Source organism: Mobula birostris, chromosome 3 (genome assembly GCF_030028105.1).
Source record: "Mobula birostris isolate sMobBir1 chromosome 3, sMobBir1.hap1, whole genome shotgun sequence".
NCBI lineage: Eukaryota > Metazoa > Chordata > Chondrichthyes > Myliobatiformes > Myliobatidae > Mobula > Mobula birostris.
In genome coordinates, this window is record NC_092372.1 from 189,599,293 (window position 1) to 189,614,239 (window position 14,947).

The following is a 14,947-nucleotide window of genomic DNA, read 5'->3' on the forward strand; positions in this document are numbered from 1 at the left end:
TCTGTATACCCATGACTGTGTCACCACACACAGCCCCAATCTGCTAAGTAACTTTGCTGACGATACGACATTGATTAGCCTAATCTCAAATAGTAGTGAGGTAGCCTACAGAGAAGTCATCACCCTGACACAGTGGTGTCAAGAAAACAACCTCTCCCTCAATGTTGCAAAAATAAAGAGCTGGTTGTGAACTACAGGAGGAATGGAGACAGGCTAACCCCTATTGACATCAATGAATCTGGCATTGAGAGCATGAACAGCTTCAAGTTCCTTAGCATACACATCACCGAGGATCTCACAAGGTCTGTACATATGGGCTGTGTGGTGAAAAAAGCACAACAGCACCTCTTTCACCTCAGACAGCTGATGAAGTTTTGTATGGGCCCCCAAATCCTAAGAATTTTCTACAGGGGCACAACTGAGAACATCCTGACTGGCTGCATCACTGCCTGGTACGGAAACTGTACTTCTCTCAATCACAGGACTCTACAGAGAGTGGTGTGGACAGCCCAACGCATCTGTAGATGTGGATTTCCAACTTTTCAGGACATTTACAAAGATCAGCGTGTAAAAAGGGCCCAAAGTCACCCCAACCACAACCTATTCCAGCTGCTACCATCCAGGAAACGGTACCGCAGCATAAAAGCCATGACTAACAGGCTCCGGGACAGTTTCTTCCACCAGGCCATCAGACTGATTAATTCAGTCTGATACAACTGTATTTCTATGTTATATTGACTGTCCTGTTGTACATACTATTTGTTACAAATTACTATAAATTGCACATTGTATATTTAGACAAAGATGTAACGTAAAGATTTTTACTCCTCATGGATGTGAAGGACTTAAGTAATAAAGTCAATTAAATGCAATTCTTCCCCTTCACCATCAGATTTCTGAACAGAAATGAACCTATAAACACTACCCCAGTATTTTTGCTTGCTTTTTGATCTTATTTATATATATTTTTACCATAATTTATAGTTTTAAGTATTGCACTGTACTGCTGCCACAAAACACATTTCTCAACATATATTAAACCTAATTCTGATTCCTTTCATCCATTTCCTTGTTGCAAGTTGCTATTGAAACTACAGTACATCTGCTAAACTCTCAGGCAATGCAGAAATAACTCAAAAGAATTTTCCATTTACATAGAATTAAAGGCTATTCTTTAGCATGTTACCATCAATAAGTGTCTTCTGGTAAAATACCCTATCTTTGGAAATCATTTCTCCTTAGTTTTTCTTTGAAGGTCCTCCATAACATGAACATTTTTTTCACGTTAATCTGCACTGGGGAAATAAAAACAGGGAAGACTGCAGAAGTTCATTAGTGTGGTGAATAATCTGTAGCGCCTGAACAATTTTCCAAATGCAAGATGATGAAGCAGGGAAGAGCTGCAAGGTGAGATAATCTTACACTTCCCAAGCTGATTATCTCTGCAATCACAACCGTTGCAGATAATTTTGCATAAAATAACTAACAATACCACTGTCCCATCCAAAGCAGGCAGGCAACTTTACAACACAGGGCAAATTCAAAATGCCACTTGGAGTTGAAACTGTCACCTCAAAAATTTAAAGGATTAGATATTTCAATCAGTGCCCAGCTGAACAGGAAATAAGAGCAGGCTTACTCATTTGGCCCTTCGAGTCTGCTCCACCATTCAATCATTGCTGATTTATTATTCCTCTCAATTCAATTCTCCTGCCTTCTCCCCATACCTTGGATACCTTTAAGAACCTCTCATCCTCCACCTTAACTACACCCTTTGACCCAACCTTCACAGCCATCCGTGGCAATGAATTCCACAGATTCACAATCCTCTGGCTAAGGAAATTCCTCCTCATTTCTGTTCTGAAGGCACATTCTTCTATGCTGAGGTTGTGCCCCCTGGTCCTTGACTCCCCCACTGTAGGAAACATCCTCTCAACATCGCTAGGTCTTTCAATATCCAATAGGTTTCAATTAGATACCCCCTCATTCTGCTAAACCAGCGAGTGCAGGCCCAGAGCCTTAAAATGCTTCATACACTAACTCTCATAAAGTTCATGTTAATTCAATCCTGTAGGACTTAAAACAGTGGGATGCATAGGGAGGGTGTAAAGATAGGGATGCACAGCCACTCCCACTAGTTGGACTTGCCTAAAGTTCAGAACTGGTTTCAATGGCAAAAAATGCATTCATGTGATATCACCAACATTATCCTAAGCACACTCACCTTGGCCCCAATGTACTGACAAAAGCTGGCAAAGATCAGGAGGTAGTGAATCCGTTTTATATATTTGAAACACCCTCAAGGGGCACCATCTGGCAATCTTTTACGGCCTCGCACCATCTTGTCTGCCTGCACTATCTCAGTGACTGTGGCACTTTATTCTACATTTTGTTGTCACTTTCCCTTCTACAACCTTAATACATCGTTGTAATGAATTGATCTGTATGAGTAGTATGCATGACAAGACTTCCCACTGTGCCCCAGTACAAGTGACAACAATAAACCAATTTACATGAATACACTGAGGCTTCTCATCCTCCTCCCAAGCACTAAACAAAAGCAGAACATGGTATGAACTCAGTAATCAAGAAATATCCTTGGAGGCAGAAACTGTTAAGTTGATATTGTTGCAAGCCGAGATCGGGTTTTTTAAGTTTTGTTCTAGATTCCAGAAAATGTAGTCCCTCTCATCTCCTCTGACCAGTACGCCTTATACTGCTTGGAAGCTTTTTTCAATTCCCTGGGAATCACTGCTGGCATCCCCACTCTGAAACCGTGACTGACACATTGCAGACATTGTCCACAAGATACTGGGTGGAAGTAAACTGCTGGGCACACGAGAGGTGAGAAACTGCCACCCAGGCACAGCGCTCAGAGGTGGATGGTTGGATCACAATATGCATCCCAAATCCCCTGCACAAGATTAAAGTCAGTCTTTACCACAATTGTTAGTGAACCTTTGTACACACACTTCTACACTTCTTATTTCTCAGAATGACTTCTCAATCCACAACAGCTCCACATGTAGAAAGTTTGACCATAAAAAGAGAGGAGACAAAGTGGAGGAAAAACTGCTAACTCTTTCATGATATTGTCAGGTTTTACTGATGACAGGACAAGACATGGGGGACTGATGTCATCCCAGGCCTAACAACATCCTCAGCATGTTGGGAGCATCTGTGAAAGTATTAAATCTTTTATTCACCTGAAACATTAAATACAATGGAACCTGACTTGGTAAGTGTTGTTAGTATTTATAAGTGAAATTCAAATTTATTGCCATTGCACAAGTACATATAGTGTAAGTGTAGCAGCACAGACACATAGCATTAGAGACAAAACATTCACAAGAAAAACATTATATAAGCATACAATTAGAACAAATAAATAAAGTCTATTGCAGTGCAAATTGGTCATAGCTGTTGTTTACTGGAGTGGTGCAGTCTGGTTCAAGAACAGAATAGTTGAATTGTTCAATTGTCCTTGAACCTTGTGGTGGAAAACTTCATAAGCACAAGAGATTCTGCAGGTGCTGGAAACCTTGAGCGACACGCCAAATACTGGAGGAACTCAACAAGTCAAGCAGCATCTATGGAGGGAAATAAATAGACGATGTTTCTACTGGTTAGAAACATCAACAGTTAGGTACATGGAGAGGCAGGGCCTGGAGGGATATGCCTTGAACAGGGGGGAATTGGAACTAAATGAGTGGGCACTATGTTCAGCATGGACTTGTTGGACCAAAAGGTCTTCACCTGTGCAATCAACACACAAAGTTGCTGGTGAACGCAGCAGGCCAGGCAGCATCTCTAGGAAGAGGTACAGTCGACGTTTCAGGCCAAGACCCTTCGTCAGGACTAACTGAAAGAAAAGCTAGTACAATATCTGTGCAATATTAGGTGCTGCCTAACTTGCTGCATTTCGTGGGTGTGGAGCTTCAGGTTTCTGTAACTTGCCCCAATGGTAGCAGTGAGAAGATGGCATGGGCCAAGTAATGGGGATGTTTGAGGATAGATACTTTTATGTACTCCTGTATGCATGTTCAATGGTAGGCAGGGAAGTGCCCATCACATTGGGATGAAGTTACTACTCTCTGCAGTTTTATGTTCCTGCAATTATGAAGTCTGAATTCCAGCATCCTCAATTGTTATAATATATAGCTGGTTAATTAATAACATCCTCCTTTTACTATGATTAATGGCTTCTTGTCAGAACCCACTCAAACAAAGGCATGAATACTAACAAAAAACAGCTGGCACATGGCTGTTGCAAAGCAAAAACTATTTGAAGGAATCCCTTGCAGCCAGGATTCACAACATCTGGGCCTCTTTATTGTAGCCTGTGCAGTTTGGGCTATCTCCCCATGCTCTGTCACACGTCACTACACAATTAGACCTGACTTTCCATACTATTCATTGGGCTACATCAAGCAAATCTCCTTTTACCTACCTCTGAGTTGTATGTCAGAAGGGTCCCCAGTCGACATGTCGACAGACATCCAAAGGCAAGGAAATGTGGCCCAAATGACACACCGTACCTCTTGTTAAAACTTAAACAGAAATATTCCTATCAATGTGTCCACATAGTTTCTTAAGCCAAAGTACAGGACATCAAGTTTCTTAGAATCTTTACCAGACCTACATGAATTTAACATAGCTCCATCTGAGAACAGCAACTTGGATATGGACAACTAAATAAAGCAACAAAAACACAAGAAATTCTGCAGTTGCTAGAAATACAAATAAATATACACAAAATCCTGGAGAAACTCAGCAAATCAGGCCACATCCATGGAACTTGTCTCTTCTCACTGGCCTATCACCTCCTGGTGCCCCTCCTCCTTCCCTGTCTCCTATGGTCCACTCTCCACACCTAGCAGATTTTCCTTCCTCACCAGCCCTTTACCTTTCCCACCCACCTGGCTTCACCTTTCACCTCAGAAACATAGAAAACCTACAGCACAATACAGGCCCTTCGGCCCACAAAATTGTGCCGAACATGTCCCTACCTTAGAACTACCTAGGCTTTACCCATAGCCCTCTATTTTTCTAAGCTTTTCTAACCTTCTTGTTATCCTCTTTTTCCCCTCCCCCACCTTTTTTATTCTGGCATTTTCCCCTTCCTTTCCAGTCCTGAAGTAGGGCCTCGGCCCAATACATTGACTGTTTGTTCATTTCCATGGATGCAGTCTGACCTGCTAAGTTCCTCCTGCATTTTGTGTGTTGCTTTAACTAAAATAACACACAAAAGGCTGAAGGAACATAGCAGGTAAATAAAGCAACAGCCAGCATCCAGACATCCCACCTCTCCCGGAAGGTCCGGGGGTCTCCTGCAAATTAATGGTGGCTCCCTGATGCCCGCAAATTATATACAATGTCCCGGAAATTGATTTTTTTTTTCTCTGAGAGCGAGCGCAAGAGAGCGTGCGAGAGAGCGAGCGCAAGAGCTAGCGACCACGAGAGAGAGAGAGCATGAGAGCAAGAAAGCAAGCACGAGAGAGCAAGAGAGTGTGTGAGAGCAAGAAAGCAAGTGCAAGAGAGCGAGAGCAAGAGCAAGAGAGCGAGCGCGAGCGAGAGAGAGTTCCAAAAAAACTCAGAGGCAGTGTTCCAAAAAAAATATATATATATATAAAATGTACGTCACCCCACACTATGCTAAAGTGTACCCCTGCCTAATAGGGGTCAAAATAATGACAGTGTTACTCGCTGCACTGTTTGCAACAGTGACTTTTCTATTGCCCGTGGTGGATTGAAATGTAAAAGACATGTTGAGGTGAGGTTAACAGGTGTAATTTGTTCATTAGCATAGCTAACGTTATTTAAACTAGCTGGCTAGCTGCTAAGGAGCTACTCTATTGCAGACTTCTCACCTCTCCCAGAAGTCTCCCACAAATTGATGGTGCTACCTCCCTGAAATGAGTTTTTGCAGGGTGTGATGTCTGCAGCATCTGTCTTTTACCATTAAGCAAGAAAGTCTTTTGATGTGGAGCCATGTTGAAGAATCTACCCTGTTTTACTATATTTTACTATAAGAAAATTTACCCCATTATCAAACAGAGATAAAGACACAGACTTCAGTAAAAGGTTAACCCTTTAATACATGATCACAGGGAGCCATTGCCTTGCAACTCTACCATTGTCAGGTTACATCTTAAATTTAGATGTTAAATATTGGGCAATAGCCAACAGCCTAACATACTCAATCAGCGATTTCAAGCACTCATTAAGCGTCAGTCAGTTTACAAATGTTCTTGCGCGATACACAAAATTAGAACTGCACGTCTTCAGTCAGTTCCTCTATTAACTAGACAGTCTTGGACAATAGTTAACAATACCTCATTAATGACATGATCTATTGTTAGCGATTGTTAGCCAGCAAAAGCAAGGCAGAGTCTGCATTTTATCTTGTCACTCCATCACCCAAATCTTAAGCAATACTTAGCTAGTCAAGCTTGACAAAATTTAATTCTCTTCTTAATTTTTCTTCCACAAGCTATCAACTCAAATCTCAAAGATACAAAGGCCATCTCTCAAAAATTATAACTTGTAGTTGATCCTCCCATTGAGATGAAAGTAAATCTGAGGTAAAGCAAACCGCCAGCTAGCAGATACTATTTATTACCATTCCCCCTAGAAAAACAATGATAACATTGCCTGAGAGACTATTCAAATCAACTTCAATCTGTTGAGAGAGATTCTGCCAATAATGACAGAAAAAAGTGGCACTTAATTTGGAAACCAAAAGTAAGAATAGAGTATATTACCCTTAGATTTAAAAGAATTACATGACATATCAATTGAGTCTTTAGCTAGTTGCAAATTCAGAAAGATAATAAAAGGGAAAGAGAAAGGTGAAGTATGATACACCTCACTTCTTTACATGTAGAGCTTCAGCAGGGAGGTGAATTTGCTTCCACTATAGTTCTGTGGGTTCTGACAAAAATGTTGAGACCAGTGAGGTAACTGCAGAATCAAGTCTTTCACAGAGTATGCAGGAAGTGGCTGAGTGGCTGAGAGTTTGTGAGGTTGTGGATGCTTTCCTTCACTTATGCCATGATGAATGGTGAGATTTTCAATGCCATTCTCAGACATCCCGCCCTGCAAAAACTCATTTCAGGGAGGTAGCACCATCAATTTGCGGGAGAGTCCCGGAACTTCCAGGAGAAGTAGGATGTCTGCAATAGAGTAGCTCCTTAGCAGCTAGTTTAAATAACGTTAGCTATGCTAATGAACAAATGACACCTGTTAAACTCACCTCAACACGTCTTTTACAGTCTTAACCCACCATGGGCAATAGAAAAGTCACTGTTGCAAACAGTGCAGCGAGCAACACTGTCATTATTTTTGACCCCTATGAGGCAGGGGTACACTTTAGGGTAGTCTAGGGTGACATACATTTTATATTTTCTTTTTTTGGAATACTCTCCCATGGCGTGCTCTCAAAAAAATTGATTTCTGGGATATTGTATAAAATTTGTGGGCATCAGGGAGCCACTGTTAATATGCGGGAGACTCCTGGAACTTCCGGGAGAGGTGGGATAGCTACATTCTGTATGTTCCTTCTCCACGTCAGCAGTCATGGGCGAGAGATTGCCAAGATTGCCTCTTCAAGAAAACTTTCACCGCATGCTTGAATTGTTTTCACTCTACTCCTGATAATCTTTAAACATGACAGATCGTAGAATAATGCAGCCATTTCAGAAGTTTGTTATTAGACATATACCGTTAACAATGTGGCTGAGGGCTAGAGCCTCAATACCAGGGATGTTGGCCTGGGATAATATAATGACCTTAGTTCACTTTCACTTCCAATCCAACCTTATGCATGACTACAGCTAATCTTCTGAGCTAATGGGAAGCTCTTGAAACTATGGTATCTGCACTCTGTAACCAGGGTCACCCAATCAATAGTAGTTCACCTATAGGATGTAGTCAATGTTTGTGTTTGGAATTGATCAGAGATTATGCATTTGCAGTGCTCTCAGTGATGGAATGCGTCTTACACTCACTTGCTAAACTCCTCCCTGCTGTACCACACAGCTCTCCAACAAAAAAAAAGGTCCATGAAAAGACACTGGAAAACAGCTACTTTCAATACCTCAGAAACCATCCTTCACAAAGGAAGACATTGATGGCTTCCATTTATTTATGTAAGTTCATATGCCAGCACAGCCTTCATTAAAAGAAAAAGACATCTGATAATCAAGACCTCAAACCTTACACAAAACTCAGTCTACTGGTCAAGAGTAATATCAACCATCATAAAGCGAACAACAAGGCAGACACGATCTGCAGCAGTCCTGTACCAAACAACTCTAAAGGTGGGTGAGTATACTCACATGGGAGAAGGAAGAGGAGAAATCGCTAGCTTACTGAAACACTAGGCACATCTGGTTAATTTCTGTGAAACTCTGCCTGAAATTTTGCTGATGAAACAGCAGGAAATATGATAGCATAGTGGTGTGCAAAACCACCTGAGCAATCCAAATTCACACCGCCAAACCGGACTGACAAATTCTGAGACCAAGTTTAACTTGAGGGTTTATAGGAAGGAAAAGAATAATGAACTTTGCTGGATTGCTATTAAAGGTCCTGATATTAAAAACAAATTTATTGTCAAAGTATATACAGTATGTGTCCAAATACAACTCTAAGATTGATTCTCTTGTGGGCATTCAAAGATTCAATAGAATCAATGAAAACAATACACACAAAGACAGACAAACACCCAGTGTGCAAAGAGGAAACTGCTAATATAAAAAGAAAAAACAACAATAATAATGATAAATATCAGGAACATGAGATGGAGAGTCCTTGAAAGTAAGTCTATAGGTTGTGGGAAAAGCTAATGGGATGCTCTTCAACCTATGGTATCTGCACGCTGTAACCAGAGTCACCCAATCAATAGTAGTTCACCTACAGGATGCAGTGAAGTTATAACCTTTGGTTCAAGAGCCTGATGGTAGAGAGGTAATAACTGTTCCTGAGCCTATGGATGTGGGACCTGAGGCTCCTGTACCTCCTTCCTAATGGCAGCAGCAAGAAGAGAGCATGGCCTGGGTGGTGGTGGTTCTTGATAATGGATGCTGCTTTCTTGCCATTGCATTCCTTATCAAAGTGCTCAATGGTGGGGAGGGCTATACTTGTGATGGAATGAGCTATATCTACTACATTTTGTAGTTTTTTTTCCCCCCATTCAAGGACATTTGCGTTTCCATACCAGGCTTCAAGAGACTATTTGTACTTAGCTTCAGAGAAACATGGCTCGCCCCGCCATTTTGGATGCCGCACTGCAGCTCGATGGCTCCACCGTTGTCTGCAAAGACAGGACAGCTCAGTCTTTTAAAGTTACAGGAGGTAGAGTATGCCTTATGGTTAACTCATCATGGTGCACAGTCCTGCTCACCCGACTTGGAATATCTAACAGTCAAATGTCATCCGTTAATCTACTGAGGGAGTTTTCCATCATCATTCCTGGTAGCAGTGTGCATTCCACCTCAAGCCAAAGTCAGGCAGGCACTGGAGGAGCCGGGCACTGTGATCAACAGTCACAAAACATGCACCCCAGATGCCCTGCCTATAATTACAGGAATTTCAACCAGGCCGGCTAAAAGTCTCTGAAGAACTACTACCAATATATCACCTGTGGAACCAGAGGAGCCAACACACTTGACCACTGTTATACCACCATCAAAAACGTTTACTATGCCATCCCATGACCACACTTTGGCAAGCCTGATTACCTGGCTGTACTTTTACTCAGGTCGTAGGCAGAGACTAAAGATTGCAGCACCAGTGGTGAGGACCAAGGTACGGTCAATGGAGGCGAAGGGGTGCTTACAGGGCTGCTTTGAGTCCGTGGACAAGACAATATTCAGGGACCCATCTTCAAATCTGAATGAATTCACAACAGATTTCATCAAAATGAAGATGAGCTCAACATCTTTGATGCACACTTTGAGAAGGAGAATACCGCGCAAATCCCTGCAGATCCCTTTATCATACCTCTTTTCCTGCTGCCAATCTTTATGTATGCTAGTATCTTTCCTGTAATACCATGGGCCCTTATCTTGTTAAGCAGCCTCATGTGTGCACCTAGTCAAAGGCCTTTTGAAAATCCAAGTAAACAACATCCGCTGACTCTGCTTTATCTATTCAGCCTGTCATTTCCTCAATGAATTCCAGCAAATTTTGTCAGGAAAGATTTCTCCAAGGAAACCATGCTGGCTTTGGCTTATTTTATGATGTGCATCCAGAAATTTCATGCTTAATAATGAGCTCAAATACCTTCCCAACCACTGAAGTCAGGCAATCTGGCCTATAATTTCCTTTCTTCTGCTTCCTTCCCTTCTCAAAGTGTGGAGTGCCTTCTGTGATTTTCCATTCCTTCAGAACTATTCCAGAATCTACTGATTCTTAAGAGATCATTACTGATGCCTCCACAATCTCTTCAGCCACCTCTTTCAGAACCCGGGGTGTGTCCATCAGGTCCAGATGACTTATCTACTGTACATTCAGACCTGCTCCTTAGAAATTACAACTACACTCAATTCTGCCCCCGTCACTCAAATTTCTAACATACTGCTAACATCTTCCATAATGAAGACTGATGGAAAATATTTAAGTTCATCTGCCATTTCTTTGTCCCCTATTACTATCTCTCCAGTGTCATTTTCCAGCTGTCCAATTTCCACTCTTGACCCTCCCTTTTGCTCTTTGTATATCTGAAAAGAAAACATTTGGTATGTTCTTTGATATTATTGGCTAGCTTACCTTCATATTTCATCTTTTCTCTCCGTGTGTTTTTTTTTTTTTTTTTTTTTTTTTTTTATAAAAAAAGTTGCCTTCCACTGGCCACCCATGGTCGCCTTGTCCACCCTTTAGAATAGTTCTTCATTTTTGGGATGCATCTTTCCTGTGCCTTCCGAATTGCCCCCAGAAACACCAGCCTTTGCTGTTCTGCTGTCACCCCCATCAACTCTCCCATGCCTCAGTAATTCCCTTTACTCCACTGTAATACTGATACATCGGACTTCATCTTCTCCCTGTCAAACTGCAGGGTGAAATTTATCATATTACAATCAATGCCTCCCAAGGGATCATTTACCTCACACTCCCTAATCAAATCTGGTTCATTACACAACATCTAATCCAGAACTGCCTGTCCCCAGTCAGGCTCATTCACAAGCTGCTCTGTAAAACCATCTGCTTGGCATTCTATAGATTACCTCTCTTGGGATCTAGCACCAACCTGATTTTCCAAATCTACCTGTATGTTGAAATCTCCCATCATTACCATAATATTGCCCTTATTACATGCCTTTTCTGTCTCCCATTGATATTTATATCCCACATCCTGGCTACAGTTCAGAGGCCTGTATATAACTCCCACCAGGGCATTTTTACCCTTACAGTTTCTTAACCCTACCCACAAGGATTCTACATCTTCCAACACTACGTCACCACTTTCTAAGGATTTTTTTTTTTTTTTTATTATATATTTAAAAAACCAACAGAACCACCCCACCCCCTCTGCCTTCCTGTGTGTCCTTTTCACACAAGGTGTACTCTTGGACGCTATGCTCCCAACTATGATCTTCTTTCAGCCACACCTCTGTAATGCCCACAACGTCTTACCTACCAATCTGTACCTGCACAACACGATCATCTACTTTATTCCGTATACTGTGTGCATTCAAATATAACACCTGTATTCATCACCCTTTTCAATTTGCCACCTTGTTACACTTCTCCTCATTCCACTGACTGCAATTTTGCCCCACCATCTGCCTGTCCTTCCTCACAGTCTCACTACACACAGCATCGACTTGCATATCAACAGCTCCATCCTAAGCCACGTCACTCTGGTTCCCATCCCTGTACCAACTTAGTTTAAACCCTACCGAACAGCTCCAGCAAACCTGCAGGCAAGGATATAGGTCCCCTCGGGTTCAGGTGTAACCCATCACTTTTGTACAGGTCACACCTTCCCCGGAAGAAATCTGCATGATCCAGAAATCTGATGCCCTGCCCCGTGCACCACTTCCTCAGCCACTCATATGACTGCCCTCCACTAATTGTGTATACTTGTGGATACTGTAGTGGAGACACAGAAACGGAGGTATGTAAACACAGATGAAGTTCAAGTTCAATTGTCATTCAACCAATAGAGCCAAATGAAACAGCGTTTCACTAGGGCCAAGGTGCAAAACACAGAACCGACAGTCATACACAGCACCAGGCACATGTACTTACAATAGCAGTAAGCATACAACCAAAAAAAAAGACCAAGTCCCTGAGTGTCATGCCCTGTAAAATGATCATGCATGTGATATACGCATTAGTGCAGCCAGAGAAAAGCACAATCCAGTTTGTTTTCCACCAGACAATCACTGGAGGGGTGGGGCTGCACCAATAGGAGGGACTAGCCCCTTATCCAGCATGGCCACCTGCCTCCAGCGTCTCCTCCCCGAGACAGCTGTAACAGGCAATACCACGGCATGAGAGCCTGGTCCATGCAACAGCCAAGGCCACGCGGCTCCCCCGGCAGTCTCGCCAATGAGCTGGACATGCAGTGTTCTACATTCCCAGTGTCTAACAAGATCTCGTGATCAGAAGAAAAACATCCAAGACAATCACTTGCATTGTTTGTTGTATGACACACCACCTCCAACACCTTCCTGTAGCAGATGGCAAGAAGTCCAGCTCCTCTGTTATTAAGCAACTTGCTAGTCGGGTAGACCTACAGCAGCAGTCCCCAACCACCGGGCCACGGACCGGTACCAGGCCGCAAAGCATGAGCTACCGGGCCGCGAGGAAATGAATAGATTTGGCGATATGAGTCAGCTGCACCTTTCCTCATTCCCTGTCACGCCCGATGTTGAGCTTGAACACGCGCCAGGTCATTACGCACGCATTATCCATGTCAGCATGGGAAGATGATCAACTCCTCGAGCTTGCAAATGATAGCAGGCTGAAAAGTATGTTTGACATAACATCTCTGCCGGCATTCTGGATCAAAGTCAAGGCTAAATATCCTGAGATAGCCACGAAAGCACTGAAAACATTGCTTCGATTTCTAACATATCTCTGTAATGAATGCAAGAAAAACTAAATTGCGGAATAGACTGGACATAAGGAACCCCGTTCGAGTATCGCTGTCTCCCTTCACCCCTCGATGGCACCGTCTTGTTGCAGGGAAACAAGCCCTGGGCTCCCACTGATTCAGCGATATTGGTGTGCTGCAATGATTTTATATGTTCATACCAGGAAAATACGTGCTGTGTGTTTAATATCCAAACATTACTTAAAATGTTATGATGCTATTGACTTATAAGTGACTTATACAGTAATTGACTTATTCATGCGAGGAAAATATGCGCTGTGTTTAATATTAAATTCGTCAGATAAACCCTTTTAGAAACAAAATTGAGTGTATTAACCACTAAAAAGTAACTTATAGTTGACTGATCTTCTATATTCCGGTCGTGATTAACACCCCCAACCCCCCGAACAGAATGGTCAAGAACAATCTGTAGATTTAAAAAAAACGGCACGTACACGCATGCGCACACAGGTGCCCGCGCAAGGTTTCATGGTAATTGGAGTCTTCTCGGGGCAAACCCAACATATTTGATGGTTACTCTTGTCCGTTGGCAACCCTACCCCCCCCCCACCCCGTTCGGCCAGTCCTCAAGAATATTGTCAATAATAAACCGGTCCGCAGTGCAAAATAGGTTGGGGGACCCTGACCTACAGTATTTGATCTTAATATGCAGCAGTGTCTTGCAATTATAAAAAATGTTAAGGATAAAGAATTACACTTTTGATTGGACCCAGAGAGACCTCTGAGATCAAGCCCACTGCCATCTTACCAGGAAGATAGGGAGACAACCAGCACAATTGCCACAAGCCTTAGGGTCATGGGATGAGAACTGCCACTGTGAGTTAGTTACATGACATCAAAAGTTCCTTCATGAAGGAAAAATACTTAGACAAATTATTGATAAGCTAGCTATCCTGCCCATGGGATTCTAGTTTCAGTAAGGACAGGTGGGAAAAGTATAGAAAATGAAAGAACTGGATTCAAAGGAGATCAGAAGGGTTTCACTGAGTGGTCAGCAGTGGAAAGGGTAAGCAGCTTCAAACTCCTGAGCGTTAACGTCTCAAGTGATCCATCCCGGGTCCAGCAGGTTGATTCAATCACAGTGGCGGCACAGCAGCAGCCATACTTCATTAGCAGCTTGACGAGATTTGGAATGTCACCAAAGACTCCAGCAGATTTCTACAGATGACCAGTGGAGAGCAGTCTGACTGGTTACATAACCATATGGTATGGAGGAGGTGCCAATGAACAGGATTGAAAGAGGCTGCTAAGGGTTGTTGACTCAATCAGCTGCATCACATGCATAAAACTCCCAACCATCGAGGCCATCTTCAAGAGGCACTACCTCAAGGCGGCAACATCCATATTCAAGGACTTTCACTATTCAAGACACACCCTCTTCTCATTACTACCACTGAGGACAAGGTACAGGAACCTGAAGACCCACACTCAGTGTTTTAGGAACAGCTTCTTCCTCTCCACCATCATATTTCTGAAAAGTCCATGAAGCCATGAACACTATCGCTATTCCCCTATTTCAATATTTATTTATTTGCAATTTATAGTAATTCATGTCTTGGACTGGACTGTTGCCACAAATTCTGATTCTGATTCCGATTCAGTCTGCTGCAGTGCTGCAGAAACAGAGCAGTTCGAGAGGAATTGCATCAGGAACTATCACCTGTCATAATACAGGATGTGACCCTAAAAGTCAACAATTTGTTTCACGCTCCCACCTTCATAGACGCTGCTCGACCTGCTGAGTTCCTCCAGCAGATTGATTGTTGTATAAAAGATCCATGTTGTTTCACAGTAAGATGCAGTTAGCCACATGGTCTCCAC